Source organism: Labrus mixtus, chromosome 2 (assembly GCF_963584025.1).
Source record: "Labrus mixtus chromosome 2, fLabMix1.1, whole genome shotgun sequence".
Classification (NCBI taxonomy): domain Eukaryota; kingdom Metazoa; phylum Chordata; class Actinopteri; order Labriformes; family Labridae; genus Labrus; species Labrus mixtus.
The window spans coordinates 15775536-15798515 of NC_083613.1; the positions used below are offsets into that span (position 1 = coordinate 15775536).

Below are 22980 nucleotides of genomic sequence, written 5' to 3' on the forward strand. Positions count from 1 at the left end.
CATTCATAAGGATGACACGCCCCTTGTAGATTTCACCTTGCAGTTTGTCGTGTCTGTATGACTTAGTTAATTACAGGATGAAATTAAATTTGATAAAGAGATATCTGCGGGCGTTTACGGGCTGAAAGAATCTGCATGCCTCTTATTTAAACAAAGTAATTAGTGAGTCATCGATATTGATCATTAAACCCTCACCATCCCCAGATATAACATTTTTACTACAGGGCTAATAAAATCCTTTATCGCTCCATCTCTGAGGCGCTGAGCCAACAGCGGCTGAGGGGCAATAAACAGGCGGTAACCAAAACAGGAAGTCTGACTGGTTTAACGGGACAAACCCAGGTCAATAACATGATCTGTGAAACTACCAAACAGCCTTATACAAAGACGTCACCTGCACAGTAAAATATCAATCTATCAAAGAGATAGATCTTCTACACATCCCTTACAACATGTATCATACACTTTGGTTAATTTTTTTTACTTGATGAAAAACTATTGGAGGAAATAATTCTTACGACAAACCCCAATTTTTTTTAAAGTGGGGATGTTGTGTAAAATGTGAATAAAAACAGAGTGCAGTGACTTCCAAATCATAAAATTCAAATATTTACCTGAAAATAGCTCAAAGACAACATATCAAATGTGGAAACAGAGACATTTTGCTGTTATTGGAAAATGATAAGCCCATTTGAATTTGATACCAGCAACACCTTTCCAAACAGCTGGGACATGGTCTTGTTTTCCACCCTGGTGAATCACCTCTTCTTTTAACAATATTTATAGTTTGGGGACTTAGGGGACAAGTTCTTGAATTTTTTTTAAAATAACATGTTTTGCCATTCATGCTTGATGTAGGATTTCAGCTGTTCAACAGTTCAGGGTCTCCTTTGCTATATTGTTTGCTTCATAAGGCTCAGAGCATTTCCAGTGGGTGACAAATCAGGACTGCAGACTGCACTCCCTTTAAAATAAGTTGTCTATTTTATTTGGCTGCATATGTTGCTTCCAACCCTGCAAACATGGTTCAGCATCGACGGAGCATTCACACATTTGAAACTTACCCATTCCGTGTGCACTAATGCACCCCCATGCCATCTCAGATGCTGGCTTTTCAACTGAGTGCTGATAACGAGCCCGATGGTCCCACTCCTCTTCAGCCTGGCAGATGGGGCGTCCATTACTTTCAAACAGGAAGTCACATTTTGACTCACTTGACCACAGAACAGTTTTTCATTTTAAAAGAGCTCGGGCCCACAATAGATCTATTTTATTTAAGAGTTCCGCTTTTCAGCAAACATTTGTTAATGCAGTAACAGACTGTTCACACAAAATGTTTTTTTAGAAGTTCCTTAGCCCATGCAGTGTTTTCCACAAAATCTTTTTTTCTGTTTTCATTCTAATTGGCCTGAAGATCGCGGCTGTTGGTTGTTGACAATGTCCCTTGTGTGCAGAGGTTGTTTTTTTTTCAGATTCTCTGAATCTTTAAATTATATCAAGTACTGTAGACCATGTTATACACATGGCGGCTCCCCAGATCCTGCAGCCACATGTCCGATGTGCCCTTGGTCATTAGACTTAGCCCACAGTTGCTTCTTTGTTGGTTAGTTAATACTGATGGCTCCTCTGCACATCAGCCATTAGTGTGAATGGGTGTAAACGTGTAGGTGAGACCTGCTGTGTAAAAATGCTTTTAGTAGACAGAAGGCTAGAAGAGCGCCACACAAGCTTACATATTCTTTACCCTTTTACACTGAGAAACATCTTCTCACTTAAAATTTGCAACGTGTGCTGCCTGGGATACTAAAGAGTAACCGGGCATGTGTGTGTTGTGTGTGTGTGTTGTGTGTGTGTGTGTGTGTTTGTGTGTTGTGTGCGTGTGTGTGTGTGTATGTGTTTGAGAGGTTTGGAGGTGACAGGTTCGACATTTGATCAACAGAAGGTGACCTAACACACACACACACACACTCACATAACACACAAAAGCGTCTCTGTGCCTCCGTCTCCATCAGTGTGATGAGCGGATGGAGGCTTTTAAATATAATCACATTATCTCGAAGGAGAGAACGAAGGAGAGAGCGGGAAGGAGAGAGAAAAAATCAAGAGTGTGTGTGAACAGAAGGTGAATCAGTTCTCATGAATGAGTCATACCCCCTTTATTAATCTATACCTCTATACACACATGCACACACACACACACACACACACACACACACATCTCAGGTCTTATCACCTACATACTGCATACTCAAGGTATTTGTAATCCGCTTAAACTTGTTCAGCCTTCTTCTATGCTGTAACTTAATATGGGCTGTTCCCGTATTTGTGTGCGTGTGTGTTTGTAACAGGTTTAAAGTAACAGTATTTATCACCTGATATCATGCCTCTCTCTCTCTTTTTCTCACACACTCACATTTCTCATCTCAAAAAGTAAACTATTGTGTTCTGATTTTAAAGCCCCTCAAACAAAAACCTTTTGGAACAACACGACCCAGTTCTAGTTTTAACAATGTGTGTTGTGTTCAAGTGTGTACAGGAAGACTTTGCAAACTAACATGTAGATATACAGATACACTTTCTGATTAGATCTTTTCAGAAGTTCCCTGATTTGTCACCTCCCCCTATCTCGTTACCCAATTCAAGAATAAAGCCTTGACTAGCAGTGCTTAGCATTCATGTAACCGTTAGTTTGATTAGAGCCGAGTAGTCTGAGATTCGATCAATTATAATAAAGTGTGACAAAGTTTGTTCTTCATCTATCCAAATTCCAAGATGGTTAAAATAGTGCACTCACTATTACACTGTGCGTAATAAACAACCTCAATTTAGTTCTTGAGCAAGTTCAGGACCAGTTTCAAGATTTGCAGGTGGTTTTGTAGGACGTCAAATGTTAACTGAAGGTTCAGAGTGACATCATGACTGTAACTGACAGGAGTATAAAAGACAGTGTCATCGGCATAGACATAGAAACTGTAGTTGTATAGCCTAATAAGGTGGTAATGTCATTGGTTTATATGATGAACAGCACTGGTCCAAAAACCTAGCCTCTAGTGGACACTCCAGGAACAGCAGGTGTTCCCACTACATTTACATGTCTTCCCTCTTTGGGCATTCTTCTCCAATAATGAGACCCTCACACATTGTGGCTTAAGATACATATTGTCTGGACATTTTTGCTACAAAAGCAACCACACTGCTACACCCCAGCTGCTACAGTCAGTCTCCTTGTCCATATGTAATTTATGTTGTTAAGGACATTTGAGCCTCTACGGGTCACTTTCAGGGATTAAAACTTTCACGTTTTTTCAAATGTTGTTAACATTGGAATAATATCCCTGATTAAACATGGCTGCCCTATTAAATTTCTGCCAACAGATAACAGTTTGGTAGTTTCTAACTTTAGGGGTATCTCTCGCTCTCTGTAATCCGCCTGTTTGAAAAGATGTTGGTTGTGTCTTTTTATGAGCTTTACACTTCTTTGACAATCCTCAGTCGACTAGAAACCCAGAGAGCTCAGACTCACTTTGAGCTGGATGAACAGCGCCCTCTTTGTACTGTGTTACATGAAGCAAGCCAAATCTGACTCCCCCAGAGTTTCAATGTGTGTATGTTTGTGTGCGTGTGTTTGTGTGTGTGTGTGTTTGTGTGGTTGCTGTAAGCTGGGGAACTCCTCGGTAAAGAAAAGGAAAAGCAGAAAATATCATTACCAGCTGAATTCAATCATGCCATGTTCTCCTAGTGATTCACACACACGCAAACGCACACACACGCAAACGCACACGCAGCTGGTTCTGAGGTTTAAGGTCTCTAATTGAAACCTTCTATTTGTTTATAACCCCACGCTCTCTCCTCACACACACTGAACACACTCTCCCTGCAGCCCCTGCTAACAGATTTACAGCCTTCCTTTGTGTTGCAGACAAACACAATGAGCGAGAAGTGGAGGGAAGTTTGTGTTTTTCGCAATACACGTTCACCCGTTGTTTTAATTTACCTGGAATATATTCAATTTGTTACTGGTATTGTGTTGTTGTTGTATCAGCGTAACCACACCAACCTTCAGATAAGACTGTCAACATAGGCTGAAATGTGTCGCCGCTTTAGTTTAAGACCAAAGAACAAGAAATGTTTCAAATATTTAATTACTGAGAATCAACAATCAGAATCTAAGTTCATTTCTTTTCCCCAGCAAAACAAACAGCAAAAACAAAAAAATTATACAAATAAAAAAGTAGACTAAGACTAGAAATCCAAAACTTTAACATTTCTAGACGCTAATATTTCGGTTATTATTTTTAATTTTTTCAGCTGTCATCTTGCTCTGATTTCTTCATGATAAACTCATCCGTGTCCTGTCTCTGAGTTTATAACAGAGACACAGGTGAAGTTTATTCAGCTTGGTTGCTGTTATCATTACTGTCTCTATTTTGAAGCTGAATTTGAATAAGACAATCTGATCTCTGTCCGGCATTGTGAAGTAAAGTTTGAGCTCTTCAAAGCAGAATCATCTCCCTTTGAATGTTCATCTGAAAATCTTAAAGCTTAGGAAAGTCCCATCGTGTGTTTAGATATAATTGGACACAGTTCAGATGTTTTACTTTGCTATGCTGCAATAAATCTGTCTGAAAGTTTTCTATGACGGCGGCTTTTACAAGAGCGAATGTGAGTTCTCATGCTGCACAAACTGCTACTTAAAGGCAGATTATATTTGTGTGCCGTTTCATTCATAAAAATCTTACTATGAGAGAAAGAAAGCTGAATTTCACACTGCAGAGTTAGAGCTTTTGATGCCAAAAATCAGCAGACACAAGCATTACAATTTGGCAGTGTCAGTCGGGATATTAGTCAACCTGAAATTATCAGACAAAAAGTAAAAGCACAGCTGCCAACAATGTGTCATTTTATTTCAGCGCACAAATAAAGGAGGAATTATTTAACATCAAGTGAAACCCTGAGGCAGCTGTCAAGAGGAGACAATCATCGTAACAAATACTGAACTGTGCGAGTTACTGAGCCAAGATATGGCGATATCAATCATCACATCTTTAAAAGACTGACAGTAATTAGAAGAGTTTACTCTGTGGTGTTAAGAGTCTTCAGTCAAGGGCGAGTGTAAGGACGTTTTGTTAATGCCACAGATTCTCTTAAATCACTCTGAGGTGCCACTTGTGGATGGATCTAAGTAAGTGGTTCTTTCCTCATCGTGACAAATGTAGTCAGCAGAAGATGCTCATACTGCACACAAAAGTGAGCGCCATGTTTTTACCTGGATTAATAAGCGGCTCCTCCTTCTGCTTGAGGACTCCTTATAGACTCTGAATAAGAAGTGGACAAATCCACTGTGACATTCGGGCTGTTTATCTTCTTGAATCCTCAGGTTTAGCGTCTTTGTCATCAAGTTGCCAAGTTTAGAAAAGAAGTCGCCAAATCCTCTCCTTCTAGTCTCGTTGACTCTATAAGTGGGACCATAGGTTACTAAATGATCGTCATGCTGTGTTGAAGAAGACTTGAAGCTAGAGATCCAGAACATTAACTGATTAGGGAACAAAATAACTGAGGAGTAGGAGGATTTCTCATAATTCTCTTAACCACCATTTGAGCCCTTACTGGACATTAAAGGTACTACATTCAACTTGGCCCCTCCTCCTTGGCATCATACATTAGAAGCGCACACTCACTGTCTGCGCCTACTGCTTGTAACTGTACTTCAAGCTACCGCATGCTAGCACGTGAGTTATTTGCAATCGAATCTTTGGTGATACGAGCAGCTCAACATGCTCACTCCATGAGGGAAAATCTCCCTGCTGCATAAACCTTGTTTTGTATTATTGAGACTTTGCTGAAAGTTCAGACTAAGCTGCTTACCTCGAGTGTAACTTGAGTAAGGCGCTGGTGTCTGTTAAATCTCCAGACTGCGAGCGCTCCCCTTCTCCTGCGTAACGACACAAAGTCAGTGTTTTCACAAAGGTTACGTCACAAACAGAGGCAGCGTTCCTCCTCTGTGATGACTGAAGAGCTTCACACCTCCATCGTCACCCTCCTTTGTGAAAAAGAGGAAGAGGCTATAAATGATCACACACACACACACACACACACACACACATACAAAGAGAGAGAGTGTAGACGGATGTATGGATGTGTCTGTTGATCATTTGAACTATAGAGCTTGACTTATGAATTATTTCCAAAGGCTGCTACAGATGTTAAAGTGAAATATTACAGAATACAGATGAGAGATAACCGAGAGAAGGTTAGAGTCTGAATGAACCTTTTCTTTGTGTGTTTGCAGATTGTTTCAGTGACACGACTCTGCAATAAACTCAAAATGTTGCTTTATTTACAGTAACACATAGCTTTATGAAAGAAGTAACTTAGCTTTAATGAACATGATCAACCAGTTATGTTGCTGCCCGGCAGAATGTGCTGCAGACAGTGCTGAGGGGATCGTAAACTATGACGCCAGAGCGCCCTCTGCTGGACAAACAATGCAATGACACCACTTGTGAAGCAACTAGAGCATTGTTTTTTGTAAAATATGTTCTACAAATAAATACAAACGAATACAAATACTAAATGTGGAAACAAAAAAACTCAGACTGAAACCTGTGATGGAACCATTTCAGCTGAAAATACGGCCCAGCAGTTATTTTTGTGAGGTGCTCGTGTTGACTTTTGAGTATAAATATGGTTTACGCAATACCAAAAATATCTTTATAAACATTATGAAGAATCAATTATTATGCCTCATACCTGTTTGAAACCACAGTGACAAAACTAGACCTCGGCAACAGATGTTGAATTATTTCTTGTTTTCAAATATTAAAAATTGCAGGCCAACTTCTGCACAATGACTAAATTTAGCACAAAAAAGGTTGGCAACGTTTAATTGTGATGTTTAGACGGTGCTCTCTCTCTTTTGGTTAAAAATATGACTGAAGATCTGTAGTTGTTCACAGACACACCCACACACACACACACACACACACACACACACACACACACACACACACACACACACACACACACACACACACACTGTGATTGAAGAGAGTTTTATTCAATGATCTCTCACACCCAGAGAGTCTATTCCATGGAGACAGAGAGGGTGGGTGTGAGTATGTGTGTGTGTGTGTGTGTGTGTGTGTGTGAGTACGTGTGTGTGTGTGTGTACTGTTTTTATCACCCAGTTATTTATCAGCTTGGAGCCGTTTTGACAAGGTGTGTGCGCTTGATCAATACATGTGTGGGCTGCCGTTGGTTTTGGCATATTTTCATCATGCGACACTCGGAGTTGTGAGTGTGTGTGTGTGTTGTGTTTAAACCACAGGTGGGTACAGCAGCAGGTCGCCGTCATTTATCCTAAACGGTTTAGTCCGCCCCCGAATGATGCTTCTAATCACTGTTATTTAGAAAGAGCTGCACGGAGGTGGACGGACACAAACACACATCTGTAAACTGCTCACACACACACACACACACACACACACACACACAGCCACACACAGGGTGCACTGGTCAACATAATTACTGTTATTTTGTAGTCTGGCCAGGAGGCTGAAATGTCTGAATTCACAGCCTCACAGCCTCACAACCTCACACACAAACACACACACACACACACACACAAACACACACACACACACACCACACACACACACACACACACACACACACACACACACACACACACACACACACACACACACACACACACACGCTTGCAGCGGAGTGAGAGGGAGTTACACTGCGTTATCTCACCATCGACTGAAATCCCCACATACTGAACGAAGGATTAAGAGAACGGAGAAAGCTCTCTTTTCTTTTCCTCTGTGTTCCCTCCTTTCGGCTGGTTTAGGATTCTCGCCTCATTGCTCCGTCTCTCTCTTTAATTCACCACTCCGCCTGTTTAAGCCACTCTCTCTCTCTCTCTTTCCCTCTGCTTCTTTCTTCTCTCTTTGTCTTCCTCTCTCTCCTCACACTCCTCCTTCATTTCCATCTCTCTCTCTCTCTCTCTCTCTGTTGCCTTCTCCCACTCCGAGGTTGTGAACTCGCCCAGCAGGGGTCCCACACAATGAAATGAAAGAGCTTAGGGACCCGTAGCACACACCCTAACACACACAATTACACACACACACACACACACACACACACTCACAAGGGGTGGGTTTAAATGGCGGGAACAGCTGAACTTGCACTCACACACTCACCTCCCCCTCTCTCTATCGATCACACACATACCACACACACTCTGAAGGCCTATAGAGTGTATATTGTGTGTGTCAGTGGGGGGGCACCAGCACACACACTGGTGTTAGAAAAGCTTCGCTGCTGGAAGGATGGAGATTGAGAAAAAGAAAGAAGAAATCTGTCCAGTGAGTCCAAACCCCTCTTTTTTTTTTCCTGCAGCTTACAGGGAGCCGTGGGATAAAGGGGGTAAACAGAAGAGTGTGTTCTTCTCACTGCAGTTTATATTTAACGTTGGGGAAACATTCAGAAATGTATGAGATTCTAATGTAATCCCGTCTCCTTGAAAAATTCTTCCCTTTGAGGCCGGGACGCTGAAGAAAAATCAAGGACGCTCGCTGGAGTTTAGGGGATATCAGTAACACAGGAAACACATTTCAAGTCAAAGATACAGAACCTTATTACAGGAGGAAAAAAATGCTAATTTCCCAGCTGAGAAGTGGATTGTGTGAGAAACATTTTTTTATTTTTCTGGTTATCTGCAGAAGCTCCAGACTTGTGTAATAATCTGAACAACAGGAACAAATCACAAACAGCTTCAGTGAGAGAACACGTGCATTACTGCCACAGACACATTCGTAACCCTAAAAAATCTGCAGTCGAAAAACGTACACCCCTGTATGCTTACATTGGTAATGAAGCTGACTGAGATGACTTTAAGTGTTGTCAAATGCTTCTTTGAATATCTTCAACCTTATCCAAAAGGTTTGAGTAGTAACGGAAGCTATTAGATTCGACAAAAATGACGCTCGGAATTGAATCGTGTGTCTAAAAGTATAGCACAACAAGAAAACAGAAAAGTCTGCTTCATCAACGCTGATGAAGGCTGTTCTTTTTAACCTCTTGTCTTTTACGTGTGATGCGATTCCACTGTGATGTGAGGATTTCTTGGCTTGTAATGCAAGACACATTTCTGTGCAAACGGACAATATAGTGTTTTTATATCTTTTCTTTTTGTAAGTCTTTTTGCGGACGTGCACCTGAAGATTAGATACTGTTTGCACGTGCTCCTTTTTCTGCTGTTTGAACGTCACCACCAAACATGCAAGATGACCAGAAAGTCAGGAAGTCTACAGGTGTCATGTACAAAAGAATGGAGGATCTTGTTTTTTTCATTGGGGTCATGATCAGCTTCCTTTGAAGCTTTTGTTAAGCATTTGTTCTTCCATATAAATGAGAAGTCTAAGTGCAATTTATGAATAATAGTAAACCCAGAGGTTCCTACAGAGAGTAAGGTGTCCATCCATAGAAAGCAAAAGTGTTTAAAGCTTTTGTGCACGGCTTCTCTCAGAGGAAGAGGGAGGAGGCAGCTGTCAGAGAGAGAGAGAGAGAGAGAGAGCTGAGAAGAGATAGCAGTTAAAAACAGGTCTCTGCACTCACAGGGTTTCAGTCTGTGTAGATGTAAAAGGGACCAGGGTGAAATGAGAGAAAAGAGTTCTAACCTTCCCTGCAGTCACACCTCTGCACATCTGGCCACATGGATGAGAAAAGTGGGCATGATAGGCGAACACAACTGAAGATTATACATCTGTAGGAAACTTCTTCAAGCTCTGTGTTTACTGAGCAATCAGAGATGTTATACAAGCTTAAATTAGCAGACGTTGCATGCAAGAACAAAGTCGTCTGAAGGGAGATGAAGTTCCATATTTAACTCCAAAACGCCCAGGACGAAGAAATTAATCAAAACAGGTTAAAGCCAGAGAATTGAAATGGATCTTTCTAAAATGACTCAGACTCAGGTTCAGTGTGTCTCACAGCCTCGTTACACTGGTTGTCGCAGAGCAGAGGGGTGCAACAAAAAGAAATATCTCCATCTAACATGTGACTGTGTGATGATCTGAGGCGCCTCCTAAAGTTGCAGTGCAGCTGTTCTCACACTTTTTTTCATGCTCCATTTGAACTTTTTTTCCCAGCTAAGTTTCCCGTCACCAGAGCAGAATATCTGTGGTCAAACAACACCAAATGAAGGCCAAGAGCTGCATTATCAGTTTGATTTATTGAAAGAATCTGAGATTGAAAAACATCGAAGAATTTGGAAGACAGTTGGTTCATTTTTTATACAATAAAAGCTCAAAGCCTGAGGCCTCAGATCTTGGGGGGGCTGACAGTATTTTTGCAGAAAACTCCTGATACCGCAACAAGTCCGAGTGAGCTTATGTGAGAACGCAACAGGATACTATGTGGAGATTTGTCCTTGAGCGAGTGGGAGAGAGTGGAGACACTCATTAAGAGCGTGAGTCTCTGGGGACGGTGATCGACTGTGTTCGACTGCTCGTGTAGTCGGTACCGGGGTTGCAGAGCACTGTGTGCAAAGTCGGAAATGCAGCACTCTGCATGCATCTTTGGATAAAAGCGTCTGCTAAGTGAATTGTAAAAGCATGATCTGTTTTTTTTTTTTTTACCTGCGCTTCACACGATGCGTTTCTTCTGAATTTTGTCTGGGACAGTTTCTCAGTGAACAAGTGACTTGCAGGTGGTTTAGCTGTGTCTTGGGGTGCTTAACTTGTGTAGTTTGTCATGACAATATTTCTGTGGAGAGCTTCTTGTCAGCCGAGTCAAAGCCACAGAGATAAAAGGCTTTCAACATTCAACAACAGCTTTGAGACGGAGGCCTCAGATCCTGAGTTCTAGTTGTGCTAATTGGATGAATTTAGTTTATTGGAAAAAGTGCTTTGACTACAGTTGTCTTCTCCACTAACTAATTAATCTGATAATATTTACACAAGTTGGAAACACGTGCGAGATTTCCTCGACTTTTTCAAAAAATGTTCTGGAGAGGCCCTTCAGACCCCCTGTTAATTTGTCCCACACACTTTTTTATGCTTCTGATGCCCATGGTTAGTTGAGTGAAGCGAGTTGAAATCCGAATCGAGCTCGGAGCAGCCTCTTTCAGCGGGCGAGGACTGAAACAGCTCCGTGAGTTAGAAGCGGAAATTGTCTCCGCTCACATGCTCTGCTAAGGATGTTCTTTGCAAAGATACGGATGATGTGGTCTGGTTTCTTTGACCTTGTTATTAAGCTGGCCTCTTCATCCTCTCAGGCATGTCTAAGACCTGTCCTTCCAGCATCATTGATGCAGAGGACCAATTCCTGCAAACGAGAGGGGTGCTATGTAGGAAAGGATCTTTAAAAGAAGCTTTTCCGTTTATGTTTGGTCGTAGCAATAGCTGTGGAGGATCTGTTTATACTGATGTTCTTTATTTATTTAAAATGCTGTGCAGCAGTGAGTCCCTTTAAAAGAGCAGCTTGGACTGTTTAATACTCATTACTCATTTATCACATGTTGGAGGTTTCCGTTTCACACTCATCCTTTCTTTTCTGCACAGTGGAAATTCAAAACCACTGCGCTGTCATCCTCGGTTACAGGGGATCCCTCCATCTTTAATTACTACAAAACACAGGGTCACCCTTCTACGCCACACGGCCTCAACTTTGTGTTTTCACTTTGGTGTTTATGCTAAAATGTAGAGAAAACAAATCTGCCTCTTTCTGGAGTCCTGAGAGTGAGAAACAGCAGAAAAAAATGTAAAATAATAATATAGATGTCAAAAATAAATAGGAATACATACAAGACTAAACATGTACATTTAAAAAAAAAAAAGTGAAAACATGAAGAACGTATGTAATAATGCAGGGAATATATAGAGCAATATATATTTACAAAAAAAGGGGGGAAAAAGATACAAGAAAAAAAACTATTCATTTCTTAATAATACCACCAGCACAATTATTCTATGTCCTCTTTTTTTATTTCCTATGAAAATTTTTTTTTCTCTTTATATAATATGTGGAATTATTTTAGTTTTTTATTCCTTAAAGGGCCAAGCGCTAAATCAACCAACAGGGGGCGGGACTTCCTTCCCTTTATTTCACATTATCTAAATAAAATAAATAATACATTAAAGAATAAAATACTAATACTGAAATGAATAAATCACACTTTTCCTCTCTGGCTTAAAAAAAAAAAAAAAAAAAGAAGAAGAAAAACGCTTTAACTAATCATTAACTATACTAGAGGTTAAAAAGTGGTCTGCATTGCTATGTATCCCAGCATGCTTTGTGCAGTGAAGCAGCCACTTGCAATACAAAATAAATACAGGCGAATATTCAATCACGTCAGGTGGCGTGCAGTGGGTGATGTTGGCGGCTGCACTTGCGCTCATGACGTTGCATTTCCCAGCATTCTATACTGGTATAATGGTCGCACTGGTAGGTATTAAAGTCAGTTTATACACCGGATTTTACGGCCTTCATTCGTCTTAATGTTTTAAAAACATTTTAAATTGACAGTTTTTCTTCTCTTTTTGGCCCTCCCATGACTCCATACTTGAAATGTCATTGGCTCTTTCACGTCAGGAGTCCGTCTTTATGTTACTGCGTGATATGAAAAACAGTTTGTGGATGACACCCGTTCACCAGCTCCCATCATGCTTCAGTGCAGCCTGCTGGTGAAGAGCGCATTCAAAACACTTTCATACAATCTGACAGATAGACCACACACACACACACACACACACACACACACACACACAGGTTCATAGAAAGATTGGGTTTGTATAAATATGTAATAAAAACAGCGGCATTAAAGATTAAGAATAACTCTTCACTTTATATCCTCGTCTCTCTGCCAGTAGCCTCTATGCCAAAATCAATACTCCATTAACTTCTATGGGAGATGATGCTTATATCATTAGTGTGTGTGTGTGTGCGTGTGTACGATGATGATGATGTATAGATTAATAAAATATTTACGTTGTGTGTGTCATGGCTAAATTAGTTCTTTAGGCCCACGATCATTTTTCTTCACGTTTCAGGATCAAAGCGCTCATAAAGACGGAGCGACTTCTCCGCGTGACACAAAATTAAAAACGTTCACCTGTGATGCACGTCTCTCCTTATGACCTCGACGTGCAGATCGCTTTATTTGTACATGCAATCCACTGCAGTTCATGGTCTTCTTCGTTGGTGTGAAGGTTGTTCTGACAGGTCTTTGACTATCTTGTGACCTGTTCTTGGACATCTCTTAAACGCTGCTTCCTGTCTCACACATCCATATCCCGCAGTTGTTGCTTCTCGACAGAGGCTGATTCTGTGTCCTTCTTTTTGCTTTACTTATTTCCCTGACCTTAAAATGCACTTCCCTCTTTTACAATCGTGTTTAAATTTGTTCTAAACAAATCTATGATAACTTAAACCTTCAATATTTGCTAGGCTGTCAAAAAACTTACCGAGTGTGTCTCTCTAATATCTAGTCAAGGGGCGCCGCTGTAGCCTTGGTTATGTTGAATGCTCCATTTACTGCACAGGGGCTATGGAATCCAACCTCGGCACTTTGTTGCATTTTGTCACCCACTCTCTCCTCCCAACAAGTCCTGTCTCTCTTCAGCTGTCCAATCCAAAAAAAAGGCAAAAATGAGCATAAAATATCTTTATCTCATGACCCTGCTGAAGACCACAATCAGCAACACGTCGGTCTAATTTGTTAATAAAGTTGATCTTCATACTACAAGTGATGCTGGAGCTTTTTGACCTCTTCAAGCCTCTCACTCTTCAGTCCCCTTGTGGATGAAGTTGTGACTGAAAATCCTGCTCTGCTTCTTCAGAAAATATCTGTAAAAAATATCTAGTCAAAATGATCTCATGACAAGTCCGGATAGACGTCTTAATTCAAAAAAATGGCTGCCAATGCAGTAAAACAATACAACTCAAGTTTCTTACAATGAGATCTTTAATTAAAGTCAAGAATCTTAAGCAGTAATTTACATGACTTCTGTCCTTTGCTTTATCGTACTGTATTTTAAATTTGGTGAATAGCCTCCGGACGTTACGTATAGCTCTATCAGAAACAGAAAAATATTAAGTGGGCGAATACCAAGTGGCTTTAGGAGAGCGTTCTGTGGGTGCCGGTAGCCTAGTGGTTAGTGCGCGCCCCATTTACAGAGGTTATAGTCCTCTAAGCGGACGGCTTGGGTTGGAAATCCGACCCGTGGCTCCTTTGCTGTGCGTCATTCCCCACTCTCTCTCTCTCTCTCTCTCTCTCTCTCTGTCTCTCTCTCTCTCTCTCTCTCTCTCTCTCTCTCCTCGATTTCTGACTCTATCCACTGCCCTGTCCCCAAAAGAAAAGGCACAAATAGCCTGAAGCAGTTTGCAAACAGTGTAATAGCTAGAGCCTGCCTTTATTTATTTCAACAGAAATCTCAGACTCCCATTCGTATGTCATAAATCTGTTGGTATGATGATGACTCTATTAACTTACATTACATTAAAGATTAAAATGTAATGAAAACTTTGAAGCATCAAGGGTTACCCTCGGTCTGACAGAGAAAGATTGTTGTCAAATTCCTTTTTTAAAATGATCAAACATGTAAACTATATAAGATACAGCACTGTTTACAAAACAAACAGGATATTAAGGAGATTAAACATTTGAAGAAACTCACAATATTTGAATGAAAAAATGTAAAACAAAATGTTTGCAGTTACTTTATGGAGCCTTGCCAGGCTCAGGTAAGAAAAAACACCATGTTCACAAAACTCTGTGAACATGGTGTTAATCCGTGCATGCTGATTTTTAAACTGTGGGAACGAATTAGCAAACGGCTTTTTATTTGTTCTTTCCTGAGTCTTCAGGAGCTTCATCAGTAATGAGTGAATCTCAAAGTGAAAAAGTCTAAAGGGTTCCTTTACAGTAAGAAGTGTTGATGGAACTTTGTTCTTGTTGCTTAGTTCAGAAATGTAACTTTAATTTATTTGTAATGTTCATAAAGCAAATTTTGATTAAGTCAATGATAAAAGTCTCTTCATCTGGTGTGATCCATCAGACCTCTAAGTTTGACCCTCCTATGACACACCTGTCTTACATGCAGGTGTTCAGAATTTGATTCAAGAACGTGTTTGATTGTTTAACTTCTTTGATACAATAATCGTATAAATGTAAGATAGATAAAGACAACACACGATAAGATGAGGTAAGATAAGGTGATCCTTTCGTTAACCCCAGAGGGGAAATTTCAGCGTTGCAACACAAAGACAAAAAAAAAGCAAGCGAAACAAATCAATACTGAAGTTAAGATGGATGATATAAATAAGATGAAATATGATGTATGTGATTATACAAGACAGTTTGAGACGTTCGCTGCAGTAGATACGTACAGGTGTATAATTAATAGCAGTGAGTTCTGAAACAGCAGTGTACAGTTTAGTAATTTAAAACATGATGTACGGTGTAAAACATGTAGAGGTAAAGATATAAAAAGATACCGTGGTGTAAGAGTATATAATAAATATTCTACGTATGAAAGCTTGTGACCCTGAGGCTAAATTTGTACAGATTCTAGAGATAAGATAAGATCATCCTTTATTGAACCCAGAGGGGAGATTCAAATGTTGCAGCAGTAAAAGACAAGAAGAAGAAGAGCTTGTGCATGCAAATAAAATAAGAATATATAGGAATAAAATAAAAATACAAATGTACAATATATTTACAACTATTATAAACAAGTATTAAGTAAACTAAACACCAATTAAGATCCAAACTATACTCTAAAAACTGTTCAGGACAGTTAGACATATTAAGTGACAGAGTTGAAATGTGGTGACAAAATTAAGAAATAAATATTAGAATAAGCATCTAGAAGTAGAGATGGAAAAAAATATTGTTGTATGTAAAAATCAAGATTCTTATTTTCTGAGATTTAAAATTGATTCATAACTTACAAAAATATATTTTTTGGGGGGCTAATCCATCACTCCCTGCTAAGTGCTAATGCTAGCTCTTTGACTCAGAATTATGTACTGATTCAAAATTAATCGTTTGAATCCAGAATCGATTTGAATCAAAAATAGATTCTGAATTGAATCGTGATCCCATGAATCAAAATCAAATTGAATCGTGAGACACCCAAAGATTGGGTATGTTGGTGTGACAGCCACTGTGGGGAACACACTGCTGCTGTACAGTCTGATGGCAGTAGGCACAAAGGAGCATCTAAAAATGTTTTAATAACCACACGTTAAGACAAATCTGTGATGTAGTGACTGGCGGTGCATTTTCATTGCAGCGTTTTTGTTAATACTTAGTGTACTTTTTTGTTTTACGTTGATCTCTGTGTATGTTTTTAATTCAAACATATATGTGCTGACAAACATTGTTTTAATGTTTCTGCATGACGTCTTCCAGACGTGTGAAAACAGCTTAACACTGCTTTCTATTAAACCTGAAAGCATGAGGGCTCCTCTCAGACGCAGCACAGAGCTGCATGCATTACGTCTCTGATGGTTAACAACCCGAGCTATGCCATGAAAAAAAGAAAATAAAAAAAGCTTGAACAGAAGTTGACGTTGCGTCTCCTAGCGCCCACTCTCAGTTGTCAGTCAAGCGATGCCAAAGGAAACGCCCACTCAGAGGCTTAAGCTTGGACACTTTTTCTATAAAGGGCACAAAGCAAGACTGCAGGGATCCCCCCCCCCTGCCCCCCCTCTGTGTTTCTGCTCGTTGAGACCGCAGATTTTAACACACACACAAACGTGACGTGCTTAGTGAATTATCTGTGTTTTCAATCTTTAAACCTGTTACTAAAAATACAAAATATTCTTAACGTTTAGGGTCTAAAATTGACTCAATTGAATAATGTTGCAATGCTTGTAGAAGTCAACGTTGGTCCAGAGAATCTTTCCCCTGATCTGGGCCTACCTCAGCTTTGTTGTTGTGTGTTTGTGCCGATGCTCTTTGTGCGATCGTCTCCTGCTCTGAGTCTCCATCACTGAGCCCAAGTCGTTCTGCCCATTGTCTCTTCGGAGAGCGGGAGTGGAGGACATTTTCCTGTTCTACAAAATGTGAGAGGCTCTAGTTCATGTTTGTGCGTGCCGTGCAGGATAACACAGTGAAAGGCTGCCCATGTGTGAAATAATAGAATGAATGTCAATTTTCTTCCAAGCAATATCCCCAGTCCCCTGTTGCAAAGATATTACTGGAAAGACTAACAGCAGGGCACAAACTCTGTGTGTGTGTGTGTGTGTGTGTGTGTGTGTGTGTGTGTGTGTGTGTGTGTGTGTGTGTGTGTGTGTGTGTGTGTGTGTGTGTGTGTGTGTAAGGTTATTATAAGAGGTGAGGTTTACATATTGGGGTTGGTGTGTGGTGTTGCCAGTAATAAAACTGTGAGCGGATGAAACTCACCGTGTTGGTTCACGGGGCTGCACATTTTAACATTTAAATTGATGTTAAATTAAATCTATATTATTAAGAGGTGCCCCCCCCCTCCCCCAACACAACAGGAAATCAGATCCTAAATATTGAACATGTTTAATATTTGCTCTTTGCAATCAGGGAGGCCCTGATGTGCATCACCTGATCCGTCTTAACTCGCCTCACACCACAGCAACATCTGGCAAGATGATCTGAAGAAGCATCCAAAAATCTGGACTTTTCTTGTAGTGTGTGCCACACCTGAAAAAAATACTTTTGGTGGTTTATAGGAGACGCATAGGTTAAAACAAAACCCTCAGTAAAAAGGGAAAAAACAGGCAACTCTCCCCTATATATAGATGTTTTTACTCCCAATATGTTTTTTATTTGTCATGTTCATTTAAAATGCTCTTCAGAATATATTTGGGGGTAACCCTCGATTAATAACTTTTTAATAATTTTAATTGAAAAATATACAAAAAATAAAGAGGAGCCCTTTTTATCACAGTATTCACAAAATGTAGGCCTCTCTCTGTGTGTGTGTGTGTGTGTGTGTGTGTGTGTGTGTGTGTGTGTGTGTGTGTGTGTGTGTGTGTGTGTGTCTTTTATTGCAACATCCATTTGTGTGTGTGTGTGTGTGTGTGTGTGTGTGTGTGTGTGTGTGTGTGTGTGTGTGTGTAATCTAAGTCTCTCTGCTGCTGCCTCTCTTTTAGTTCAGCAGTCTCTCTCCCCCTCTGTCTGTTCACTACCTTTAGTTTATACAGCTGCTACAAGCCTAACTGCACACACACACACACACACAGAATGTGGTGTGTGTGTGTGTGTGTGTGTGTGTGTGTGTGTGTGTGTGTGTGTGTGTGTGTGTGTGTGTGAGAGAGAGAGAGAGAGAGAGAGAGATCGTGTACAAGCGACTGAGAGGTGTAGTTTCTGTGCTATGAATACATATGTGGTCGGGAAATCGGGGAGATCAGAGCAAAAGAATGCAGAGAGAGAGCAAGGGAAGAAGAGAGAGAGAGAGAGAGGGAGTGCCTCTCGACCGGCCCTCCTCCTCCTTCTCCTACTCTACACATCTACACCTCCAGTCTCCTAATGCAGAAACCAGAAATCCAGCCCCTCCCTCCTCTACACCCACCCTCTCTCACTCCTTTTCTTTCTCTAGCTCACTCACCCCCCTCTGTGTCAACCAATCCAATTCTCTTCCCCTGCTCCCTCTGTCCTCCTGGCTCCGCCCCTCCTCCCTGCTCGACCAGCAAGAGAGCTACACTCAGAGAGAGATAGAGACGAAGAGAGAGAGAGAGCGAGAGAGAGAGAGAGAGAGAGAGAGAGAGAGCGACAGGGAGACAGGCGCACACTCAGCAGAGGAGGCAGAAGCAGGAGAGGAGTCGGCACTCTCACACACTCGCACATACACTCACACGCGCGCTGAAGGAGGCAGCGGCAGGAGGAGAAAGAAAGGGAAGGGATCGGAGTTAAGGAGGAGAATTCTGCCCTTTCTGTTGACTGACAGAGAAAGAGTTAAAGAAGAGGAGAGGCAGCAGGATCTTTGTGTTTTTTTGTCTGCGGTGTTTTCCCCTCTCCATCCCTGGGTTGGAGCGCAGAGGCTGGATGAAGTGAGAGAAAAGACTAAGGCATTAAAGAAGGAGTGAAATCATTCTTTTTTTAAAAAACATTTTCCAAAGAAGAAGAAGGAGAAGGGAAGAAAGAGAAGGAGGTGTGTTGTCATTTTTCTCCTCGCAGCACGGGAAAACTCCTGAGTGTTCATGCGTGCCTGAAAGGATCCTATGTCTTTTTTGGGGGCATTAACCCTTTAAGCCGGGCGAAACTGGAGTACTCACACAGACAAGGTAGAATTCAATCTTTCCTTTTCTCCCTCAAGCTGCACAATTTATCCACATGTGTGTGAGAGAGAGAGAGAGAGAGAGAGAATGTGTGTGTGTGTGGGGTTTCTGTGTGTGAGAATGCGTGTGTGTGTGTGTGTGTGTGTGTGTGTGTGTGTGTGTGTGTGCATGCCTGTGGAAAGCCGCTTGCTCTTTGGTCAATTGGCTCTCATTGTGCGGAATCACTGACTGAATGTAAACTCATTGACAAAAAACAACAGTCAATACGTGTGTGTACATGAGTGTGCGCTTTGTGTCCTGTGTGTGTGTGTGTGTGTGTGTGTGTGTGTGTGTGTGTTATAATAGTGCCAGACTGGGGCCTCAGAGTTTGATTTGGTGAGAAAGTGGCAACACAGAGAGGTGGAAGGGGGCTGGCGAAGAAAAAAGACTTCTCTGCATCCGAGCCAGCACTGTGAATTTGAATTTTAGCTCCATTTCACCTCCTTTTCTGCATTTATTCTTTCTAATCTTTTTTCTTTCCCCCCCTCATTCCTCTGCTGTCCCTCTCATTTATTTTCTGTTTCATGCACTGCCTTTGTTCTCTCTCTTGTGGCCTTTTCTTGGCCGTGTTCACACTTTCCGAACTAAAGACTCTGGGGCTAAATCAAGCGGAGAGTTAGTCAGTAAGCCGACAATCAGCCGGGCAGTCACTCCATTTTTCTTTTTCTCTTTATTTTCCTGCTCTCACTCACTTTGTCCGCACGCCAACCAGTCAGTCAGACAGTCAGTCAGTAAATCAGCCAAATCACTGTCTTCTTCTTCTTCTTCTGCCTCCTTGTTTAGTGTAGCTGCCAATCACTACCTCCTCACACACACACACACACACAAACACACACACACACACACACACACAGTGACACACACACACACACACACAAACACACACAGTGACACACACACACACACACAAGTATAAATATTTCAGTGGTTAATCATATAGTAAGCATTAGCCTCAAGGTCTGGTTTTGATTTTTGGCCATTACACGAGGCGGTATTCAAAGGGAGTGGAGATGAGGGGGAATATTACCTTAATTAGGGCACCAATCAATGAAGAGGACATAATGGGAAACATGATGTCAGCCAGAAAGTCACCAAAGACGACTCAGCCCCTAGATGTCTCCTCGCTACCAGGGTTGAACATGCATCTCCTTTATTTTGTGTCTTTTATTTTTTTCCTCGTGGTTTGAAGGAGAAATGTGGCGTTGAAGTTTGTGATGCAAAGTAAAATAATCTTTCAAATCTAAAGACAGTTTTTTTTTTATTATTATTTTTTTTAATGCATTTTTTTTCTTTAAAGGCGAAAAATTAAACTCATACCTGTTCGATATTTGATGCCAATGATGCACACGTCAAATTTTCATCATTATGGGTTAGGGTTAGCACCTAATGAAATAACATTTTGCAGAAGAAGTATTTCTTTCTTTTTGTTAAACCTCACAGGCGTTTTATTCAATCTTTTCCAGTATTTCATGACTTTGTTGATTCATTTGACCTCAGTGACGTCACGTCTTTGTTCTCTTTTACCGTTTGTCCGATAACTCTGAAGGTAAACGTGGATTTTGTTGCTCGTGGAACCTTTCGAGTTAAACGCACACAGTTCTGTTTGTGCAGGTTTCACGAGTGGAACTATTTATTCAAATCCTGCTCGCAATGGGGACATGATTCAAAGTACCGCACACTATCAGAGGGTGAGAGGCCCTCTGTCTGAAACAAGCTAGTTTAATACAATATGCAAATGAACCTTCACGACAATATTAGCCTTTATTTTTTCCAGATGACATTTATCACATATAAAGTCACGTAGTTTGTAGGAAAACAGCGATTAAGGCTGTTCCTTACAACAATGGTCATACATAGTCTTTGTATGTTGATGGCTAGGATGAGGCTTACAGTTGTAATCCTCCAGATATTTTTGACTCTTAACATTTGACATTATATATTATATAAGAACATTCAATGCTACATGCTAACATGTTTGCTTTTTTGTATAAAAACTCTGTTTCACTGTGTAAATGTGATTATTTAAGCTAGCAGACTTTAAAACATACATTACTAAATATATAAAGGGACTATTTTTTTGATGTATAAAAATATGAAGAGCACTTCACTCCTGCCCTCTTTACATTATCCACTGACTCTGACACTCTCAGTGAAGCAGAAAACCTCGGCAACGTCTCTCACCGACACACCTCAGGCTCTGTGTGTGTGTGTGTGTGTGTGTGTGTGTGTGTGTGTGTGTGTGTGTGTGTGTGTGTCCCTTTGTGTAGCTCTCACAGTGGCAGCAGTGTAACACTCTTTCGTCAATGTCAGCCTAATGTTTCAGTCTCTCAGAGCTCTTCAGGTCATCGCTTTTTCCTTTTTTATAACACTGGCTGAAGATGAACACTAATCGGGACAAGGATGTGTCGCTCGTGGGCGGAGTTTTTCGAGGTTGACTTTGTATACTTACTTAATTTGTACATGCGCACGCACGCACACACACACACACACACACACACACTTGAGATGATGCTCATACTTATTACAGAATTTGGATGTGCTCTAAATGCATTTAAATGCAGTTTATTTGGCTCCTCTGACAGTTTTTATACAGGCACTTTTCAAAAACACGGGAGCATGTGCATATTTACACATTAAGTCAGAAACTGAGGAGGATTTGTCTTTATTTTTATGATCTTCAGCACATCGGTAAACACAAATCCTGCCATCTAATGAAAAAACATCTGGCCTTGCCTGACTGACAGCACCTCGTTTCAACAAACGGAATAAAAGGAAAAGTGATGAACATGTAATGAAAATAGCTTCTTACCTGCGGTGTGTATTCAACCCAATAAAAGGTGATAAACTGAGGAGGCATCAGCACATCTCACCTGGCTGTGTGACAATTTTACGGTGCTACTTGTAGGATTGTGTTTTGAAAGGCGTGTGTGTGTGTGTGTGTGTGTGTGTGTGTGTGTGTGTGTGTGTGTGTGTGTGTGTGTGTGTGTGTGTGTGTGTGTGTGTGTGTGTGTGTGTGTGTGTGTGTGTGTGTGTGTGTGTGTGTGTGCGTGCGTGTGTGTGAGAGTGTGTGTGAGTGAGGGTTAGTGCTGCTGCTGCTCAGATACAGAAAGAGAAGACGGGCTTTAGCTTTTTGCCTAATCGCTTCCAGACACACAGATTTGCATTCCTTCGCTGTGTGTGTGTGTGTGTGTGTGTGTGTGTGTGTGTGTGTTTCTGTCTTCTCCTCTTACGCCGCTGCACCCCCCGTTACTTTTTCAATTAGAAACACACATTTTCGAGACGCTCGTACACCGGGGCCGTGAGTAACGAAGCAGAGGAGGAAGTAGGTGATGGATTAAAGGAATTAAACTGTCACCGTGAGAGGAAACGTGCAGAAAAAAAAAAAAAAAATGAGTAGCGGATGGACGGATCGTAAAGAACGGAGGGCAGAGACAGTGGAGAAGAAGAAGAAACATGTGTCTCTGATTAAGATTCCAGCGGGTCTGTTAGGATGATAAGACATCAGAGCGAGGGGATAAAGAGGCTATAAAGTTTGGAAACCCCTTTTAGTTCTCAGTGCTCATATTCACTGGTTGTTTAGTAGCATGCTTATTAGCAGCATACCGTAATACATAGAATAAAGGCCCGGGTACAGAAGTATACCTGCCTTTACCTGGGACATGTGTCTCCACTAGA

At 41.0% G+C, this 22980-nt stretch overlaps 1 protein-coding gene across 5 annotated transcripts in view; it reads left to right on the forward strand.

Annotated features, from left to right (window-relative positions):
* tenm3 (teneurin transmembrane protein 3) overlaps window positions 1-22980 on the forward strand; it is a 318509-nt gene that overhangs the window by 99582 nt on the left and 195947 nt on the right. The window contains exon 1 of one of the 5 annotated variants that reach the window (XM_061052968.1): window positions 18068-19272. The exons of 3 other annotated variants lie outside the window; for them this stretch is intronic. The gene's annotated coding sequence lies outside the window, so the exon portion shown is untranslated. Of the gene's footprint in view, window positions 1-18067; window positions 19273-22980 lie in introns of those variants that run through there. One more of the 5 variants, XM_061052969.1, reaches the window with a different exon arrangement.